The sequence below is a fragment of the Pteropus alecto genome, unplaced genomic scaffold (assembly GCF_000325575.1).
Source record: "Pteropus alecto unplaced genomic scaffold, ASM32557v1 scaffold81, whole genome shotgun sequence".
In the NCBI taxonomy this organism is placed as follows: domain Eukaryota; kingdom Metazoa; phylum Chordata; class Mammalia; order Chiroptera; family Pteropodidae; genus Pteropus; species Pteropus alecto.
In genome coordinates this window covers 20,703,901-20,726,738 of record NW_006433378.1, presented here as the reverse complement: position 1 = coordinate 20,726,738, position 22,838 = coordinate 20,703,901, and the positions used below count along the sequence as shown (strand labels likewise).

At 41.0% G+C, this 22,838-nt stretch overlaps 1 protein-coding gene across 1 annotated transcript in view; it reads left to right on the top strand.

Annotated features, from left to right (window-relative positions):
- The window catches only part of TIAM1 (T cell lymphoma invasion and metastasis 1), a 327,269-nt gene that overhangs the window by 126,841 nt on the left and 177,590 nt on the right, over positions 1–22,838 (top strand).

Sequence of the window (22,838 nt, the reverse complement as noted above, 5' to 3'; positions counted from 1 at the left end):
ATGCTGGTGTTGACGTTTTCTCATCTCCTTTATTATTATCTATTTGGAGCCAAGTTCAGAGTTGTATATAACTTGCCTAAAGTCCAGCCTTGGGTGATTCTTTGGCTAAGGGCACAGCATAGTGTTTTGGGAACAGAAATTATTCATTATTAATGTTAATTTCTTGGTCAAATTGTATGGCTGAAAGCATGTTGTGGGAGAAGGATGAACTTCAGGAACCAGAGGAAGCCAACTAAATATGAGAATAAAACGGTTTGAAAGTCTTGAGGGTGAAAAAGTGAACTGTCTTTGGGAAAGCGTGAGATACATGTAGGCTGGACTGGAAGCTGGTCAGACATTCTAAAAGAATGTTAATTAATGAACATAACTGGGAGAATGTTTATAGTTTACACTACAAATGGCTCAGTACCTTAGAATAAGTGGCATGATAACTTACACGGAGCACTCACTTTTTATGTGAGAATATAGTTTCTCTGTTACCTAAGACTCAGTAAGTAAGAGAAACCATAGAACATTTTTTGCGTGTGTATGTGTGTGTGTTTTTTAAGGAAGTTGTCTTTTTTTTTTTTTTTTTAAATAAAGGTACGGAATGCTTCCTAGACACCATTGGCAGCGATGTATCAGTCTGGGGATTGTGCCAGTTCAGAGGCCATTAGAATTCTGGATTCCCTGGCCCGCTCGGCCTCTCTTGTATTTGCTAATCTATGCCGTTCTTCTTTCCTCTGCAGCCTTTAATTACTTTTTTCTTGTTCCTAAATTAGCCCTACTGACAGTTTATGAAATTAGATATCATATCTGAGTGGGAGACCTGTAGGACGTTCAGTACAAACTCTGAATAACCTCAGCAGCCCAGGATGGCAGGCAGAAACTGTTTCATAATGTATAAAAAGCAGAATGTCATGTCCTACACAGAGTTTGAGGAAAACAAACAAACAAACAAACAAAAAAGAGAATTCTGTATATGTGTGGAACAGGAAAGGTAGGACTTGAAGCAGTTCATGTCAGAAAACACTGTATGGTTATTAGAATTGAATGAACCCATTCATGGGCTAAGGGAGCTTCATGTCCTGGTCCTACTCACTATTTGTTCATCAGGGCAGCTCAGCACTTGAGGACTTGCTCCCTGAGCAGCATTATAAGGAAAACTTTGAGTAGGTGGAGTAGTCAGAGGAGCAGAATCAAAACGGTTAAAAGGAAACCCCACTGTGGGTAGCAGCTGAACTTAGTGGGGGGAAAAAACAGGGGAGACAAGCCTGCTTCCTTCTGCCCTCGGAAGCGCTGGCGTACAGAAGAGGTACAAAAAGCCATCTTTTATATCTACATTAAATTTTTTTTTCCAACTTTAGGAAACAGGAGAAGGAGTTGCCAAAATTTTGTGCTTCCTGGATCGGAGCTCTATTACTTACCATTCAGCTGGGGTATTACAGATACAGAAGGTGTTCCTTAGTTCCTTTGCACTTTTAATGCCATTTGATCATGGCGCATGGTGCAGCATTTAGGCATGATAATCGGGCCACGTCGATATGTAGTATGTAGATGGGAGTTGTGTGAGAGATGGGTGCGCACACATTTGGACATAAATTTATTTTTAAACAAATAGCTCTCGGGGTTACGAACATGGAACGTTCTCTTTTTGTGTTACCTGAGGCCTGTTTTCCATTTCGGCCAGTGTGTCCATCACCCAGAAATCCATCCAGTTCTTGTATCTTCTCTGTGCTGCATGTGTGTTTGGGGAAACACAAACTAATTTTGATGGTAGTCTAAGCAAAATGCAGTCAGTGCCAAACACGTATCTGCTCCAGCATTCACCTTCGTTGGTGTGCATAATCAAGAGTTTGCTTTAAACACAACACAGCCTTTCCCGTGAAAAAAAACGAAATAGAGTAGTGGATGCCACTGGAGGCTTGGTTACCCCATGTACAGGAGAGGAAGCCCAGAATCCCGAGAGAGCATCGGTGGTTTGGGGAGAATCATTTTTTTGGTGATTGCTGTTATGGTCAGAGACTTAGATGCATGTGTTACGGGTGGTATGCGTGCACGCGTGCGTGCGCGTGTGTTGGCAGGCATGGGTAAGTGTGCACGTCCATGTATGCTGGGTTGATGAAGCTCTACATTTAAGGAAATAGAGAAGAGGAGAGCTAAAAAACCCAAATAAAAAATTATAAAGCTGAACGACTTGAAGAGTATAGGTAGTAATATTGATATAAAAAGATTTTGTTTTCTTTTTCCTTAGTAAACAGCTTTAATTTAGAAAAGAAGCTGAATTTTTCTCTCCTTTTCTTTCTATTTTCTTTTCTTTTTTTACTGTATGGGTTATTTTGGTGCCCGAGGGTGTGTGCAACTGGCTTTTTTGATATAAGGTGATAAATGCACGTCGTAAAAATCTAAATGTTTATATATGGGATAAAAGGAAAGTTACTTTTTCCTTTTATATCAATGAGTGATCATGGTGGAAAGTTTGAAAAAAAAAAAACAAACCCAAAATATGAAGAAAGGCAGATAATTGCCTATTTATCCATCAATAAAAGTCGTGTTCATACTATGGATTTTTCCCATTCTTAATTCTTTGACTATATAAATGTATAGTGGAGATATACACATATACATACACATACAATATATATATATATAATTTCTGCACACAAATACCTGAATTACCCAGATATAGATGATGATGATATGTGTGTGATTTTTAGTACGTTGTTGGTAATCTCAATTCATTTTTTCTGTTAAACATTGACTTTCTGATGTTTTATTATCTGTAATGTTTAAATTCAACTACAAACTGGATGCTTCTCGAGTATCATTTAGTAGTAAAGAATATAAAGAATCAAGCACCAAAATTAAGAGTTCAAATGTGGGCACATTTCTCTGCTTGTGAGAAAACTGAATTCTGGTTCTAGGTCAAAAACTAAAACATCTGACACATTGGTTATAAAGTATAGACCATGGTTTTCTAAAGATGAGAAATTTTGCCCTTTCTCTGGCATTTCTTGCTAAATTTCTTCATACTCCCCCATACCACTTAAACTTAGGCCAAGCATCATTTTTAATGGTTGAAAATGGAGTTTTAATCTTCTTTGTATGTGTGTGTGTATGTGTTCTGGGGGAGGACACATAAATATATTTAAAGGTCGGAGGAATAATGAATATTTGTTTTTCTTTTATAAACATATTTCAGAATTATCAGTTGGCTGGTTGTAGTTTTGGTATCAGAAGTTGAATAAATAAATCCTAGGATTTAAATCATGTCCCATATTACTTTGAGAAAAAATTTCTCCCTGCTTAGAACTCGATGTTTTCCTTCCTGCCCAGTGGTGCTTTGACAAAATGGGCTTCTTAACAGAGATAGAGTGATGGGTGGGACATGCAGAACTGGATCGGAATGTCCTCGAGGGCTTCCAGATCCACAGACCCCGGTTCTTGTCCATCTCGGTCTTCTACCTTGAGTTCGATCAGTTTTGGGGGTATATCAGAGTTGTTGGTTTTGAGGTATGGAGCGTATGTGTGAACTTAGAAACGTTCCCCAGATGATAATCATTTTGGTAAAAGAAGAAAACTCCAGTGGCCATTTGGATGTATGCATAGAGAATATTCTGTGTCCACAGCTGTACACAGTGCACAAAGAAGGAGAGCTAAGGGGAGTTTGAGAAGGAATTGTCACAGCTGTAGGAGAGAAACCTTAGACCCTGTAGTAGACGTTTTTTGATTGTCTACTCAGTGTTCATTTCCCATCTTCTTACCCGCACCCAGTGTATGATCTGTGGGAGCCAACCCTACCCATTGCATACTCGCCATGCCACTTGGAGGGAACTCATTCTTCACCCCGTGCTGGTGTTCTTCACAGTGCCAAGCACTGGTTAAATTGGGCCTGAAGCTCACACAGAATTTTCTGTCATGGATACAGAATTCAAGGGAAGAGGCTTTCCTGGAAGAAGGGCATGGCTGATGGTTTCAGGTGTGGGCGAAGACCTTTCAGAGTGACTGCTGGGTGGTGGTGGTCTGGTGACCTTGGTTAAAATGATGCATGAGTGAGAAGTGAAGAAGCATCTAGAGGGAGCTGTTAATTCTAAGACTGTGCCTTTCAGGGGGCATGGGGTGGGCAATGACTGCGTTGGGTTGTAGGGCCAAAGAATAGATTTTTATTTTAAAAGATGGGAAGAAGTAAGTATATTTATACAGATGAATGTCTCAATCTGATCATTTTCTTGAATTATCCTAAGTTCCTTCTGCCCATTAGACTTCCCCTCAAACTTAGCTTCTCTCCGAATGAGTTTACGATTTTCATTTATACTTCTCCCTTTCAAAAAAAACAAAAACATTTCCTAACTCCATTCTTCTTTTCTTTCTATATTTCCTCCTTATTCCATTCTTCCTATCGTATCAGCATTTTGCACGGTACCTGTCCCATGTTAGATGCTCAAGAAATATTTACTATATGATTAAAATAAAGGTCGGCTGGCATCTTTATGTCATGTTGGTTTGTGGCATCGTTAGCCACCTAGTTTCTCAGGACCCTCTCCTCCTCTTCACTTCCCTTCATCCCTTCTCTTCATCTCTGTGGCTCCTGTCCCTGTTTAACTTTGTCCTGTCTTGGCAGACTGATTTCCATGCTTGTTCTCCCATACATAGCTCTCAGTGGTTCTCAAGGTCTGGCTGAGCAGATGTTGGCCATAGATGCTCCCTTAAGTCCCCTAAGCCTCCATATTTCATACTGGAAATTCAGTTAAAAAATTTTCAACTTATAGTAGTGGCGAGCAAAGGATGAGTCATAACCGATGCATTTATCAGACTAATATAATACAACCATTGACAATTGGTCCTGAAGGTATTCTTCAAGTCCAGATGCCAAGAAAGCTAAGGAACCTCAGCCAGGGGTTGCTGTGGTGCCTTTAAACCTTGGATGACTAAACCGGCTTATGCTTCCCTACATTTTTAATGGGAGAAAAGAATTGCTGACTTTAGTCATGTTGGAAGTTATAAGAATGTGAACGAGGTGTGCCAGGTTATGGAGTGTCACTGGAGGATGAAAGAGCTCCCCGTTGGAGAGCTGGAGCATTACTTATGTGCCACAGTCATATCTCATATATCACATGAGTTGTTTTAAGTTTTCTTGTTTTGACTTGTCTGCAGTTAAATTAATTTCAAGAGTAGTGTGTTGTTAAATGGCTAAGCTTACTTTAGGAAGAACCTAAGCTCTCAGAAGGCTGGATCTGAAAATATGGTGGTCACTGCATGACCTTGAGGACTTTCTGTGATATAGCTTGGCGAAGCTGGGTTTACGGAGTGAATGAATCTGAGAGCTCTGACGAGAACCTAGGATGTGAAAGAGTCTCCAGAGGATCCAAGGAGTTGGAAGGACTGGCATTATTTGTCTTGTTCCCTGATGAGAAAGCAGCTAACTCTGAGTGAGGAACGAGGTTGCTCAGGTGCTGGGAGATCCTGTTAGCAGAGTCTTTCCACATCGAGTGGCCAGCTAACCAGGAATGTCAGAACCCAAGTGGTTCAACCTCTGGTTCTATTCAAGGTTTAAAGCCTACCTTTTTTTCTACGAAAATGTTGTACTTGTTCCATTGTCATGCTGGAAAGTATTTTGAAGGGACTGAAAACAGGCAGGAACAAATCGTCGTCCAGTAACTGGGGTGTGTGTGTGGGGGGGCTATTAATACTCCTTCTTATATTACCTTTTCATTTCCATCCCTTCTTCTAATGACCCCTTGGAAAATGGTGGGGCGAATTACTCAACCTCCGTTGGCCTGACCCTCAGCTGCAAAATGAGGGGGAAGTTAGGAACTAAACAAACTCTCAGCTGCCTTTCCTGTCTTGCATTCTGGGAGTCTGTGCAGCAAGACAGGAACCAGTCCTGCTGCTGAATGATAAGGAAAGTCAGCGGAGCCGGCCAGAAGGCCCAAGCCAAGTCAACTACAATAACTCCAGACTTCTCTTTTGCAGCGTCTTGACTATCCATATGTTTCCAATCATTGTTTTGTGTAATATAAACTAAAACTCTCCAAGCACTTGTATTGAAGTTGTTGTCAGGAACTGTTGGTTACTGGTTAGAAAACAAATCTCCAGCGGTTTGGGCTGATAGAGAAGCATGTTAATTCTGGAGACGGGCCCTTGTGTTGGCACAGTGCTGCTGCTCTCAAGAGCTCTGCTCACGGGGGGCCAAACTCGGATGATCACAGACCAGGAGGCTGTATCAGTCAGTGAATTCCAGGGTGACAAAGGGTGGTGGCAGGCCGTACTCCAGGGCTCGTTGCTGTGGTCAGGAATTGCCAAATTTTTGTATATTTCAGAAGAAGCTGGAAATCCAGATTTTATGTGAAGTCTTCTTAGTTTTAAATGTTGGATCGAAAAGGAAAAAAAAAAAAACACATTGAAAAAAAACAGCCCCGCAATCCAAACAAAATCTGTCTTCAGGCCACCGGGAGGCATTTTCTGCATGTACAGACCAAAGTATTTCTCACACGTGCTAGTTTTTTAAGAGCCTATCTATTATGGACAATTTCAAGCATTTATAAGTGGAGAAAATAGTGTAATATACCCCCATACAACTCTTCTGTACTCATTACCTGGGTTCAAAGATTATCATTCCATGGCCAATCTGCTTTCATCTACAGTCAACACACACACACACACACACACACCCATCCTGGATGGTTTTGATGCAGATCTCGGTCATTGTATCATGTCATCTGTAAGTATATCAGTGTATGTTGGAAAAAGGTAAGAACACAAAAATCCTTTTTGACTATAACTCCTTAATATTTCCAAATATCCAGTCAGTTTCAAATTTACCCTCATGTCTTGTATTTTTTTTTAACAACTTATCTTTTTGAACCATGATCCAAGTAACACCCATACGTTGCAACAGTGGATATGTGTCTTAAGTCCCATATGATCAATAGGTTCTCTCTCTTTTTTTTTTACTTTTTACTTTACTTGTTGAAGAGACTTAAGTCTTTGACCTGCAGTTTCTCATATTCTGGATTTTGCCAATTGAACCCCTATAAATTTGTCTGAAATTTACACACTGATTTAGTATCTTTAGTTTTATGGTATAGAAGAGTCTAGATATTTGTATTTTAGTAGTTTTGCTTTATTTTTTTCCTCCTGCATAGTTTACAAGTCCCTATTTTACAAGTTTTTTTTTCTCCTGGTAATATGATATTAATAAGTGTGTATCTAATGTCCTTTTGCCTTTACAAATAATAAAAGTATCGTGGGGATGATCAGATCTAAGGACTCATCAGCCTCAGGCTGGCTTTTGGGATCCGTTCATGGATCTATTTGAAGCCTATGTGCTTTCCTGAAATGCTCTGTGCTGCCTTGTGATGCGAAAACTTGGTTCCTATTTTTAGCTTTTCGAACTCCTGGCAGCAGATAGGAAGCCTACAGAATCATTTTGGATTGGAATATTTTGGATTTGAGATCAAGGCACACTGTGGCACTCTAATGAAAAATGGCATATCTATGGCTTAGCTCAAATGAGTAATTTGTTGAGCTACAAACAGTAACAAATTGCAGAAACAGTTCACATGGATTTTTAGGAAAGGTTATTTGGAAAGCTTAAAATGAATTATTTTGAAATAGTAAAGGTTTTTTAGGAATGAAGCCTAAGAAACAAAGTAAGGAGCTATTAATATCAGTCTTAAATGTTTTTCCTTAAACTCTTCCACGAGGTTAAAATTATTGATGAATTTTTTTTGCCAGCTTACCGTCAGGTTGGTTCAAGTCCCTTTAATGTAATGTAAATAACTAAGTTCGAATTCAGAGAAAGTGTTTTTAAATTAATTCTTTTAATACAAATCTTTGCATGAAGTGTCTGCTAATACCGAGGTGAGCCTCCCGTGGACATTTACGGGAAGGTGATTTTTAGATTTCAGCACATTGATTCATTGGAAATTAATTAGCATCTGGCATTCTTTAGGACTTCCTTTGTGGTCCAAGAAGCAGTTTAGAGAGGACAAATGATGTCATTTGGAGTAAAATATAGTGGCCCATGAGGATGCAGAAAATACCCACACACAAGGAGAGATGTATAAATAATGTGAACAATGAGCTGATCTACAGCTGCCGTGTGACAAATGATGGAGTTACTAAAACTGTGAAGAAATGGAACGTTGCCACCTCTGTTGAGAAACAAGTGATGTCTCCTGGTTCTCTGTGCCCTGGCCCCAGGAAGAAGGCCAGAGGCTGGTCAGATTTTCGTGATGGGTGCTATGCCTTTCGAAAGAAGAAACCGTGCTTGCCAAATTCATTGGGCGGGTTAAGCTAAGGTTGATTACCAAGGTATTCAGGTTTAGTTGCTATGGAGATTTCTTCACAAAGAAAAAGAATACATTTAAAATGGATAGCTAGCGAGTTGGAAAATGTTCTTTTGATCTGTCTGCCTGTGCGTCCAGTTGCATTCTGTTGACTCGGAACTTAGTGCAACTTGATTTCACATCTAGCGGTTACTGACAGACCTAGAAGTTGGAAGAGTGATGTCAGTCAGCATTCTGTGCTCCATTTGCTGTTTGTGGTACTTATTACCCCCAAATTCCGTCAAGTCTCTTTGTAAGGACCAGGGCGGAAGAGGGGTGGGGCGAACGCTGAACCAGCCTGAGTTACACAGTTTGTCTCTTCCTTCCTTTTTTCTTCTCTATTTCCTCCTCACCTGCCTACCTGCCTTCTTGCCTTGGAATACAGTTGGGTCTCTGGAGCCATATTTTGGGGTGCCTCCAAATCCGAAGTCCTGAGTCATTTCCATGCAGGTTCTCATGAGCGTCTTTGTATTCCCTTGGGATACAGATTTGCTTCCTGGCACACTTCTGTTCAAGATTTCCAGTGACGTATTTAAAATAGTCTCTAAGCATCATCTATATTTTTAACCTTAGAAATGTTATTGTCATAAATAGAAGCACACAAAAAAACCATTTTCCGATTTTGATTATTATTTGGCCTAAATTCAATATAATGACTGTTCTGCCTTTGCAAATCTAGTTTCGCAGAAGCATCATCTTTTTTACTAGCCTCTCTCTCTTCCTGAAGAATGTACAAATATTGTCAAGGAAGGCTGTATACAGGGTATAGCTAGCTACACAATGCTCATCGTGAGGATGACATTGAACTTTCTCCTGATGGGTGGCCTGCATGGAAGGCTGAGAAAGGAAGCAAAGGTGCCGCTCTAGTGTGTTCATTGCACATTGACCCCCAAACTCGGGTCAAGGATGACATGTTTTCGTTCTTTACTAACAGAGGAGCATGTTTCCTTTAATTCAGGACGTACATACGTTAAGTAACATCTATGAGGCCATGGGAAGAACTGTCTTCCCAGTGGCTTTCTGTCTTTCTTAGTGTGACAAACTTAGAGTTGCTTCTGACAAGGGGCAAAATCCAGCTTCAGGATAATGTGTGATAAAGGCGGGAGGGGGAGTATATGTGGAGCACAGAGTAGAGAAAAGCCCGTTGTGTTGGGATCTGCTGGAGAGATTTTTCTCTTCTGTTCACTGTCTTGAGTGTTTGGAGACTGGATCTGGATCCTCAAACTATGGCCTGAGGGCCACATTCTGCTCACTTCTTGTTTTTGTAAGGCCCTTATATTTTTCATTGTTTAATGGTTAGGAAAAAATCAAAAGAAGAATAATAAATCATAACATATGAAAATTGTATGAAATTCAGATTTCAATGTCCAAGAATAAACCTTTATTGGAACAAAGCCACATTGTTTACATATTGCGACTGTTGCTTTTACATTATAACGACTGAGTTGAGTCTGGAGTGGTTGCTGCAGAGACTGTATTGCCTGCTGTTAGTCTGCTGGGCCGTCATAAGCACTGACTGGGTGGCTTAAACAATATAAATTTATTTCATCACAATGCTGGAGGGTAGAAGTCTGAGGGCAAGATGTTGACAAGGTTCATTTTTTCTAAGGCCTCTCTCCTTGGGTTGTAGATGACCATTTTCTGTGTCTTCACACATCTGTGTCCTAATCTCGTCTTTTATAAGGACACCAGTCATACTGGGTGGGGCCCATCCACATCCTCTCATTTTTACTTACTTCTTTAAAGACCCCGTCTTCAAAAAGAGTCACATTCTGAGGTGCTAGGGCTGGGCACTTCAACATATGAATTTGGGGGAACACAGTTCAATTGTAATGCCTACGAAGCCTAAAATATTTACTCTCTGATGTTTCACAGGAAAGAGTTGCCTGCTCTGGACTGTGCTATTACTCCACATTGTGGTGCGGTCTGCCTGTCCTCTGTTTTCTCCCCTCCATCAACACATATCCGCTTTGTTGTAACTGTCACTATTCTCTTCTCATTCCATCTGTCCATCCGTCTGTCTGTCCATCTATCCCTCCATCCCTCATCCATCCATCCCTCATCCATCCATCATGGCGTCAGCTGCACTAGGATTTGGTTATAGAGAATACAGAGAACTCTTACCAGTAATTCCCGTAGGTTGCGCTTCATTGATCTCTTCATCCATGGCTGACGTTCTAGTATTTTCTCAGTTCCACCAACCCACTCTCAAACGTAGCTGCCTCTGCTTCCCAACAGTCACTCCAGTTGCTGGATGCAAAGCCCACGGTCAGGCCATTCATCAGCTCCCCTGCAGAGGCTTGAGTGTGAGGGTGGGTATTCAGCAGAGGCTGTTTTGAAGGGCTTCTCATCTGACCACACTTTTCGACTGAGAGATGGAGCTCCATTCATTACTCTGTAAGAGAGCTCTCTATAGGCACTTTTATTCTAAAGGGCTCTTTGCTTAACAAATTTACTCCACCTGGGATACTTTTTATTTTTTGTGGCCCAGAGGAATGTAAAACAATACCGTGCTGGGATCTCTAACCTATCTCCAAGAACTAGAGATACTGTGAAGCTCATCTTGGAGTTATAAGCCTGGTGCAACTGTGACTGCATTTTACCTTCCTGTAAAATGCTGAAATTATGTATGTTTATTATCAAGATAATGCAGAGATGTATGAAGTCAATGCAAATGAGTTCTGCAGCCTCGAATATTCGCCGTGTTGTCATGGAGCTGTTTTGCTCTACACATTTCCCCACAGTGTTTCTCTCTTGAAATTGAACACCAGTGATCTCTCTTTAAGCAAAATGAAATGTTTCAGAGAATACACAGGAAGAGGCTTTTTTTTTTTTTACCCCTCCTGTGGTTTCATTGTATGTTGTGTGGTTTCAGTGGCGCTTCCTTTGGTTACCCCAAGCGTGAAGTTTCCTCAAAACCAGAGAGCTGTCTTTTGGAAGAGCTCAAAGATCATAATTTGGACACTGCAGAAGCATCTCCAGCCACTGCGCCATTTTTGGTTCTTAATTGGGGGGTGGGGGGCAGGGGATGGCCAGCATTCTCACAGAAGAGAGAAAACTCTGAGGCATTCACCATTTGCTCATTCACTATTTGGAAAAGGGAAAAACAAGGATTAAAGAAAGAAAGAAGGAATTAGGAGCAGATACATAAAGTTTTAAAAGAAATAAAAAGAGAAAGCTTAGAGACTCACGAAATATTTTTTTCACGGACAGGTGGTATGAAGGTGTGCTCTGTCTGGATCACAGAGCGACTCTTTGCTTCTTTTCCCAACAAAACAGCAACGTTAACAATAAAACCAGAAAAAAAAAACGCGGGGGAAATAAATCTAAGCCCTATAAGGTAGAACTTTGGGCTGCAAAGGTGAGAAACTCAAGTTGATTTAAGGCCAGAGTTTTGGCCCCTGAAGGGAACAGGATAAAGCTGGACTTGGGGACGACCAGACCCAGGGAAGTCAGCCCAATCAGATCTCTCTTTCTCTGTCTTTCATCTGTTTTTCCCTGTATCAGATTTGTTTTTCTCAGCCTAGCTCGAATCTAGCAGTGACATGGCGCCTGCAGCTCTAGGCTAACATCCTTAGTTTGAAAAATATTCCCACAGAAGTTCTCTGATTGGCTACTATAGATCATTAACCCACCTCTGTACCAATCACTCTGTCCAGGGGCTTGAAGTTCAATAATTATCCCAGCCTTTGTGCCCATCTTTGTGGCTGGGGATGGTGGAAGAAGAAAGTGTGGAGATACCGTGTAGAGTAAGTTAGTAACTAATAAAAGAGGAAGGGAATGGTCCCAAGACCAATCCTAGGCAAAAAAGACATCAGAGAACTTAATGTTCTTATTCTATAGGATGGAAACTAATTGGAAGATAAAGCAATCAACTGCCTCACAGGGCAGGGAAGAGAGTTCTTATTATCCCAAGAGGTGATAGATGGGCATTTCTATAAAAATAAAAATGTAGCATATTCAAGGATAATGGATCATGATTCATTGTGAGAAGAAAGGCAAACGATGTTGAGTGGATGGCTGGAATCTTTGGGCTCGTTTTGGGGGCTGACTACCATATCCTTCCCACTTCCTTTCTGGTGCCCCTGGGTTGTAAGCATCAGGTCCATACCTCATCCAGTCTAGTGACACCAGAGAGGAAGCGGAGAAGAGGGTGGGTACGCTTAGGCCACTCTTAAATCTTTCCTTCATTTTTAAGTAAAGTCATGGCAAAGGGTATATTCTTATGCCGGACCATCCATGTATACATACATGTATGTGTGCGTGTATGTATATGTGTGTGTGTGATTAAAGGTATACATACATAAATACATCTATCTATCTATCATCATCTATATATGTATGTATTATGTATGTATGTATCTATACCTATCATCTATCATCATCACCATCTATGTATGATGTATGTAAGTATATCTATTATATCTCTGTCTGTCCATCTATGTATGATGTATGTAAGTATATCTATTATCTCTGTCTGTCTGCCTATCATCTATCTATCTATCTATCTATCTATCTATCTATCTATCTATCTATCTAATCATCTTTCTGACAATATTCCTTAAAGAAGAGTCACTTGAATCTATAACCGTGTCACCTTCTATTAATTTAATGGTTAGAGGAGAATTCCTTCATGAACTAAGTATCTCCTTTAAAACAAGTATGTTATCTTTTGTGCCTTTAACTTATTCATTGAACTTTTCAGAGATTTTCTGAAGCAGTGCTACTTATATTTGGTCTTTATATCTATAGGTCAAATTAAGACGCTTTCTTATTTGGGGAGAGTGGATTGATATTTGGTGGGAAATGTTTTTCTCCAAGATATTTAGTTTTCGTGTGGATTTTATCAACTTGTCTTAATTTGTGGAGTGTGCCACATATCCAGAATAGTACACAAAACTTGAACGTACAGCATGATGGGTGGTGTAGTCATCACCAGCTCAAGAGATGGAACAGTCCCAGCCTCCCAGAAGACACCCCCATCCTTCATCATAGTTTCCCCCCACCTTCTGAGGATAACAACTGGACTTGACTTCTATGGAATTATGTTTCTGTTTTTCTTCACAGTTTTGTTACTTGAGTATGTATCTCTGAGCACTGTATTACTTTTGCTTGTTGTTGACGCTTATATGGGTAGAATCATTATTTAGTGTTCTAGGTCTGGTTTCATCTTCTCACCTTTTTAAGAAATGAGATTCCTTTCTCTTATGTGTAGCTGTAGTTCATCTATTTCCCTTATTTCACGGTGTCATCATCTGAAGAGACTGTAACTGATGCAGCCGTTCTATTGCTGAGCGGCAGCTGGGTAGTTCCATTGTGGCTATTCTGAATAGTGCTGCAAAGAACTTTTTGAGACATCTTCCCCAGCACACATGTGCGTGCATTTCTTGGGGTATATCTCGAGTTGTGGAATTGCTGATTCTTTCTCTTTAAGATGTGAGGTAGCCTACCCAGTTACACTCTTCACTGGAGTATAAAGGAGATCTGTTGTCTCCTGGGAAATGTGGGTATTATCACTCATTTTAATTCTAGCTATTCTGGTGATAAATGGATTTCCTGGTTTTAATTTACATTTTCTTGTTAATCAATAAGGTTAAGTTCCTATCCGTAAGTTTATTGGCCATTGGGAATATCCTCTTTTGTGGACTGCCTGTTCAAATCACTTGTCATTTTTCTAATTGGTAGTTGGTCTTTTTCTTATTGATTCGTTGTGTGTGTCTATGCGTGTTCCTTTTTAACATATTCCGGATAATATCCCTTTGTTGGCTGTATAAGTTGCAAATATTGTCTTCCAGTGTGGCTTGTCTTTCATTTTCTTATTTATTTTAAATCAAACAAGCAAGTAAGCAAATAAGTAAGTTTTTAGCCTGAACATAATCAGAATTATTGGTTATTTGCCTTAAATGTCTGTCCTATTTAAATAAAATCTCTTTCGACTCGACTCACAGTTACCTTAGTTTACAACGTCTTAAATGGGTACTTTTATCTTTCCCAGATGATACCAGGGCATTAGAATATTTTAACTCCTTTTACTCCCACCCCCTACTGGTTTATAGTATATCGTTATAGTATATCTTTTTTCTTTTATATTATTTTCAACCTCCTAAGACGTTATTATTTATCTCTCTCAAGTGGTCTTTATTTCTACTTGATATAGAATTCTAGGTTGGTAGTCATTGTCCTCCAACACTTGAGGACAGCAGCCTATCAGCTTCTGGCTTCTGTTGCTTCTCTTGAGAAGTCAGCTATCAGCCTAGTAGATGCCTCTTTATAGGCCGTCAGTCTTATTCCTCTTGCTGCTTGTACGATTTTTCTCTCTATCTTGAATCTGTGGATTCATATCTTTTGTGCATTTTGGGAGATTTCCAGCCTGTGTCTCTTCTGCTCAATTTTCTCTCCCCCCGCCTCCCTGGATTTTTGACCCTTTCACTGTATTCCCTATGTCTCTTACCTTCCCTTCTCTATTTGTCATATTTTTTTTTTCCTCTCTATACTTCATTTTTTCCATTAGTGTTATACAAAGGAAATACTATTTATTCACTCGATAAATGTTCTTTTAGGTTATACTATGGGTAAGGCACTGTCCTAGGTAGTTGGGATGTTTCAGTGAATGAGCGACAAAGAACCTTGTTTTTGGGAATTACCATGAAATAATAAACACTTGTATATTGTAATTAATTAGTTATTAATATTTCATTCAATGCCATAATGTGTTAGAAGATGGTGATACTTAAAAAATGAAAAATAAGGGTGCTTTGGGGAGAGGCGAAGTTGTTGGGGAAGAGTGGGGCTACTTAGGGTACAGTAATGAGAATGAATTTGATTGAAGACTTAAAGTGTGTAAATGAATTAGCTAATTGCACGCATGCCTGGAATGTTCCAGAAAGAGGAGTGTGTCTGGAAGTTTAGGGAACATCAAGGAACATCATGGCGAAAGTAACACGAGCAAGGGTCTCTCTCCCCTTGTGGAAGGTGAGGTCAGAGAGGTCATGATGAGGCAAGAGTCCCCTCCAAGGAGTTTGGGTTTCATCCCTGAACTGAGCAGAGAAGTGATGAGCTATGATTTGCACATTTTAAAAAGGATCTTTCTGGCTCCTGGGTTGAGAGTGGACTGTAAAGAGGCAAGTGTCAAAACAAGGAGACTCATGAGGAGGCTTTGCTGTAGTCCAGTAGAGAGAGGATGGTGGCTCAGATTGTAGTGGCAGCAGTGGAGGTGTTGAGAAGTGATTTAGATTTAGAGAGGAAAAAAAGCACGTTTTCAAACCTATGAGAATGCTCCAGTAGAGCAAGGGAATTTGATGAGGAGGAGTTGAGAGAGGGAAGTAGCTGGAATATTGTCTTTGAGCTGGGTGATGAGGCAGGGGGAGGATTCGATGCACCGGGTCTAGTCACAGGCGGAGGGATTGGTTTTAGACAGAATATGAATTGTTTTCTCTGGTCACGGGCAGGAAAGTAGAGGGCAGGTTATAGATAGATGCTTGTTGTTGAATATATATATAGTCTTGGAGGTCGTGGTCGTCCTATCTGATTGCTTCAGTTTTCTCTGAGAAATAGAACGAGATCATCAGTTGAGAAAAAAGATGGGGAGAGACGCTGAGAGAGAAAGAGAACATGTGGAAGTTGTGAGTGGGTGAGTTAATGGACTGGGAACTGTGGCGTGAGATTGCCAATTTCAAGGGCGCACTTGATATTGGCGGTCCTGACTTTAAAGTAAGACCAGTGAGTTGTTGTTTTGTTTTGTTTTTCCCTAGCCATAGTCAATCATCTGAGTGCAGGTGCAAACTAGGCAGTTTGTTGGATTTAACAAGGTTGGTGTCTTTGCTGAACAGATGTGAGCAAGTCATAGAGGGGCAGGAAGTTAAATAAGGAAATTTAATGATAGACCAAGGAGGACTGGGAGACAGCGAGGCTGTGAGGGCCTTTGGAAGGTGGAGGGATTGTTGGGATTGGGGTCTGGATAGATGACAGGTGGTGAGCTGAGGTTGGAATTGATGAGGTTGATAATATAGAGGGGAATTTGGTATCTTCCCAGTTTTTGTTGACAGCCCTATGTATTTCGGAGATGTAGCATGCAGTGTCTTGACAATTCTTAGTGATTTATGATATAAGTAGACAAGCTCGAGTATTTTTACCTTATTGGAATAAATATATATTTACACATTATAAATGTATGTTATTTGTAAATGTATATTCCTCCTTGTTCCCTATTTTTCTTCTTATTTGGGGTTCAAAAAGAAGTGGCAGAGGACTTTGCTTCCATAGTTTAAGGAGAGCTCTCAGGCCTGGGTGGTTTTGATCATGCTTCTGGCTTTGGCTATCATCACAAGGGTGTATTCAACTTAAGTCAGCAAATATTTGTTGAGACTTTACCATGTGCCAAGGACTCTTCTAAGTATTCGAATAGAATTGGAAGTAAAATGGATCAAAGTCCCTGCCCTTGTCAGGGCTTACATTCGAGTTGGGGAAACAATAAACAAGGAAAATAGTAAAATAAGAAAATAGTTAGTGGGTGTATAAAGGAGGAAAAAATAAAGCAGGAGAGTGAGAAAGGAAGTGTGCCAGGGAGAGAGGTGATTTTGGAGGGTTGGGGGGAGTGGCTAGGAGGACCTCACTGATGACCTTGAACAAAGAACTCAAATCTAAGGTCACGTGTATACTTAGAACAAAGGCAGGTGGCCACAGGAGCAAATAGAATGAGTTGGCACTGTGTCCTTATGAAAACAAAAAACTGCGCGAATGCCACAGGCCAGAATGTTGTTTTTGGTTATTGAATCTGAGTAAGTCAATAGCATCTATATGTGTGCTAATATGTGTCTATGAGACTTTGGAAATAAAGCAGCTCATTATTAGCTATATTTCGCTTTTTAGCGGAGGGAACCGTCTGGCTCAGTGTTCTTTAGAGGCTGCTGACTTCACATCCAACCGACCTGACTCATTTTTGCCAATGGAAAGTTATGAGTGTGAGGGATTAATGGGCCATTCTTTAATGGGCTGGGTTCATCTGTGGCCAGAGAAGAGAACAAAAGCTCTCAGGGTATAGGGCTTTGGGGAGGAGCAAGAGGTCTGAATCATTTCCCTGAGCCTGAGCAAGGTGTGTAAGTTTACTGAGTGTGTGAAGCCAAGGAAAGTAAAAGTCAGAGATGGCTTATCTTGGTTCTCGCTAGCCCTCAGCAAGGATTCTCACCTGGGGGGCTGGCATCATAGCATCCAATGCTGGGAAATTCCTTGTCTCAGAAACCAGTCAGCTGGGAGGGGAAGGCTGTTTCAGGTGATCTGATGAAGTCTCTGTCAGCCTGTTTACGTGAGTCTACCCACCGGTAGACATGGATAACTCTTGGGTCTGTGCCAACAGCAGTATGTCATCCTGTGAGTCACCGACTGTGTTTTACTGGGTAGTCTGGGAGAGCTGGAGCTGGTTGAGCTTGGGCAAGATTCTGTTCATTATGTATTTCTTTTGATTGTGAACTAACATTCTGAATAGGTTAGTATAAAATTTCCACCCAGTGGTTAATTTTCTCAGTCCAGAGCCTGAACTTGCCTCTTGCAGGAGACCTTGGTTCTGCAAAAGGGCCCGGTGAATACAGTTACGCGTTTCCTACACATGCGTTATGCATATTCTTTGCCTGTTACCCAATTGGATTTGCTCATCTCGTTCAGTCATCTTTTTCACACGGAGTGATGCTTACCTTCCAAGAGCTTCATGACAAATCCTAACATACGTTGGGCCTTGAGATGGGAATGAGTGCAGTGAGTAAGTGCAGGCTTCACGTACCAGACTCAGATCTCTGACTTTGTGAGTCCAGAACCTGCAAATGCTAAGGGTGATAATAATAATAATAACAAAAACAAATGTGATGAATATGTGTGTGCCCAGGTCAATGACGATGATGACTATAGGCCAAATGTGGCAATGAGGTGGGGTGGTCTCGGGTCACAGCCTTAGAGGGACCAGGTTAGTAGTTCAGACCTGACTCTTATTTGTTAAGTGGCTTCGGGCAGTTCCTGTAACCTTCCGTGCCTCAGTTTCTCTATCTGTAAAATGGGCCTAGTAATAGTACTTTGTCGTTGTCATGAGGATAAGGTACAAAAACGTATGAGCAGCTCCCAGTCCCTTGTTTTTCCCAGAGTTAAGTTCTCAGGGAATGTTAGTGATTCATCCTCACGTAGCCGCACAAGCAAAATACTCTTATAACCCATTTTATGGATGAGGTACTGAGGCTTTACGAAGACTATATAGGCTTTTGACTAGCCAAGGAATTCCTAGCCAGTCCAGGTCTGCTATGTGTAAAATGTGGTCTGTTAAAAATTCCTGCCACTTCATATTTTCACTTGGTAATTCGAATTTGATTTCTTTCCCCCACTGGTTCTGAACTCAGATCCAACCCTTTCTGGTTTCCTGATCTGCTTTGAAATTGGGGATTGGGATGGGTTGGTGGAAGTGGATCCACAGCGAGAGATGTTCTGTACAGGTATGACACCTGGCACGCTGTGAAAGCTCTTGATGTGAATAGTGTGCCTTGTTCTATCTTCATAATTGCAGAAGATTTAATTTGATAGGCTAGACAATCCCATTTTATCCCTTACAATCAGAGAAAATCGCTCTTTTAGGGGCGTGATTAACATCACGATGGCGTGACAGGGAGAATGGCACATTTTAAAGCTTGGTTTATGGGCTTAGATTCAAGTTTTAATTACTTTTGTTTTAAGCAGCAGTATTTTGGAAAGCTGCATGTACCCTAGTCAAAGATTGAAAATAATATGGGCTTTTTTTTCTTTTGAATTAAAAAATAAAATTTTGGTAAAATATATATGACATAGAATTTGCCCATTTAACTATTTTTAACCATGCGGTTCAGTGACATTAACTACATTCACAATATTGTACAGTGATCACCACTATGTCCCAAGCTTGTTCCTCTCCCCAAAAAGAAACCCTGTTAACCATTTAGAAATAACTCCCCATTCCCCCACCCCCATTCACCTTCCCCTTAGCATCTGGTAACCTTTGATTTCCTTTTTGCCTCTGCAAATTTGCCTATTCTAGATATTTCATGTAACTGGAATCATGCCACAGTGGTCCTTTTGTGTATGACTTCCTGATTTGGCATGATGTTCTTCAAGGTTCATTTATGTTGTAGGATGTATCAGAACTTCATTCCTTTTAATGGGTGAGTAATATCCCATTGCGCGGACATACGGCATTCTGTTCATTCATCTGTTGACGGACACCTGGGTTATTTTACCTTTTGCCTATTATGAATGATGTTGCAACGAACATTTGTGTCCAAGTGAAAATGATGGTATTTTGCAGCATCGATAGAGACATTTTAATTTCTTGGGACTCTCGGAGTAGGACTTTCATAATTGGGGGAGTCCCTGTCTTTGTCTAGGGTACACACATTACCCCTTGGGTGTGTATGAATTTGTCCCATGTCTCCACCAGGCTTCCCCTGTGGTCTTGCCAAACCTATCAGTGTGATTTGTTTGGGAGGATACTGGCTGCTGGTGAATCAGACTGTCTTCAGCCATCTCAGCTTTACTGAGTCCTTCCAGCATGGTCTCAAGGGTCTCTTGTTTGCTTGTCTGGGGCTCAGCCAAGAAATTTCATATTCACCCAGTTACTGTGGTATTATTATTAGTTTTGGATGGGCTCAATTTGTATCATTTTTAATTTATATTTGCCTTTTGTACTGTGCTGGGGCCCAAAATTATATATGCATATACTGCATTAATATTTATTCTATGGGATTTTCGTTTTTAACAAGGCAATGATTGAGTTGGTAGAACACACAGCAGACTTGTTTCAGTAGATCTGGGTTCTAGGCTGAATCTGCCATTATTTTATTATGGGAGCCTGAGCAAGTCATTTAACCCTTCTGACCTCCCATGAATGAGTCATCATCAGTAAGACCCCCTTTCTGTGCTTACCTGTGTGGGTATGTGACTCTTGGTGTGTCTATTGCCCTACCTCAGGTCATTTACTATTTTGAGACACAGGCTTGTTGTATTTCCTGATTGCAAATAACCTTTGCATGTTGGATTTTTGTTTATATTAGGAAAAATGGTGCTCCACGGTCTCTTGGATCCCATAAAAATCTAATATCTTGTGTTCTCGGAAGGGAACGCAAGAGAAGTGGATCCTCTTTAGCATGTTCCTCCTGACGTTAGAAGTCACCTAATTTTAATTGATTGTGTGTCTGTCACTAGTAGGGAACTCTGTAAGGTGTCATGTTAGAAACACATCTATGGCTGTGGCCCTTTTCACTTTACTGCAGCACCCGAGAGCTAGGTGTGTCCTTCCTATCCAGCTTTACCTCATTCCCACCTCCCCTCCCTCCAATATGTTTTGGTCTGGAAAATGGGAAATGACAATTACCAATGTATTTTAATATTTAAAAAAATTCCTTACCCATAAATAACAAAACCAAGTACTATTACGCTGGTTAGACGTGATCAGTGCCTAGGGACCAAGTGCCTCACCATGTGGACCCTCATGAGGGGACCTGTTGTTGCTGCCCCAACATAGGAATGCCCTGGGGACGGCTTAAGGCCCGAGAGGTCTCTCTGTGACCCCAAAGTCTTAGAAGGGCCCCCACTCTCTCGTATAATACATAACTGCTGTGTGAACTGCACTTTGTCCATTACCAAAAATAGCAGGATCAACTTGAAAACATCAAAAACATTCTAAACACTAATGTAGTTTGAGATACGGGTTGGACTTCTTTCTTGATTGAAAATTGTCTTTGCGTGTTTAGTGCCCCTTACCATTTAGGGCAAATTCTGGGCACGTGCCCCATACAAAGCCCGTTAACCCATGCACCCCATTGCCAACAGGCATCTATTTCAACTTCCCATTTTCCTGAAGGGGGAACATGATGGCTTGGACTGAGTTATACATCTAGTTTTTGTCAGAGCCTGAACTTGAGCAACACCTTATTTTACGTCCTTGCTTCTCCCATGACCACAGGAGGCCACCCCAATGGGAATGCTCCCTGAGCCAGCTTTTTCAGGAGGCTACACTGAGGACATGTCCTATATATCCTATCCTAGCTACACATTCTTTGGAGGAGAAAGCGGGACCGGAATTAGAACTTGACTTCTTATCTTACATTAGTTTATTCAGCATGATCTTCCTCTTGGTGCCAATAATAATTATTATTGTTTACTGCTGCCGAGCAGAGAGGTGTCTGAAAGCCCAGATGCTCTCGCCCCCGTGAACCACATGTACCTCTTGTGCAAGCGCACATGGCCCTGGAACCAACAGCCTCGCTGTGCATGTGGGTGGGACGGCATCTGGCCCCATATGGTTTACTGCTTGTCGGTGCTAAGGGTTCATGGGCTCTTCCTCTGCCTTCTTGGTTACCTTTATCCTCAGATTGCACTTCCCTTTGCCCTTCACCCTTCCAGTTACGAGCCTGGCTTCAGTTAGAAATACATGGGCTGCCAATGAGCCCTGAAACTCTTGACTTTGGTGTGTTAGTTAAAAGTTGTTCTGTAAGGAAATGTAATTTGGGGCAGTAGAAGCGATGGGATTTTTAATATTATGGAAACATGTAATTGGACAGGAGAGCCAGGAAGCGAGAGAAAATTAATTTGAACATCAATTTAATGGTTGAGGAAATTGAAGCCTCTGCGTCCCGAACTAAGCTTGCCACCTGCTTAGTTCCTGCAGTGCATTCTGGAGGTGCCATTTAAAAGCTACGAGAGTTCTCTTGGCTTCTTTTAGACAGACTTCGCAGTTGTCAGGAATATTTCTGCTTGTTTGTTAGGCATTCAGTTTTGATTGAGAAAACTCTCTAAGTTTGGTTGGTGCAGGGTTTCATTTTAACTCATAAAACATTCTCGTATCAAAGACAGTTTAATGAGCACCTGCACTTCAAAGCATCACCTGAAAGGGTGAACCTTGTTTTTGCCTGACAGAGAAGGAAGGCCTCATCCAGGGGCTTTCAGATGTGTCAGTACCCCTGAGCAGACCCTCACATCCCCAAGCATGGAGTGGGCGGGAAGGATCCATCGTTAGACTTTTAATCAGTTTTTAAGTATAAAAAAAATGATTTTGGCTATCAGTCGGTAGCCGGCCACAAATTGTGTTCATGCCAAGGCTTCTGAATTTCCATAGCGACAACATAGGATTAACGGATCTGTACTTGGATCCGCAGTGATGCTGGGGAATCGGCTTTTTATTTGGATTCAGATAATGAGTGTTAATTAACAACCCTGTTGGGCTCCTTCTAACTTGAGGAGGAGAACGCCCTCTCGAGCAGGTGGTATCATCACTTACCTTATTGCTGAGAACCCTCACCTTGGCTGATGGCAGCACTTTTGGGTAAGTTACCTCGATTCCTGATTAAGGTGGTTCCAAAGACTCTTGAACAGAAATCCAGAAGATTCTTGCTTAAGAATCTTCTAAAGAAAGCCATTTTCAACATTGAGAACACAACTTAAAAGGAATTTTAGAAGTCAGCTGTTGTAGATCCGATATGTAAAACAATAAGATAGAAACTGAGTCAGTCTTGGGGAAAATGAACT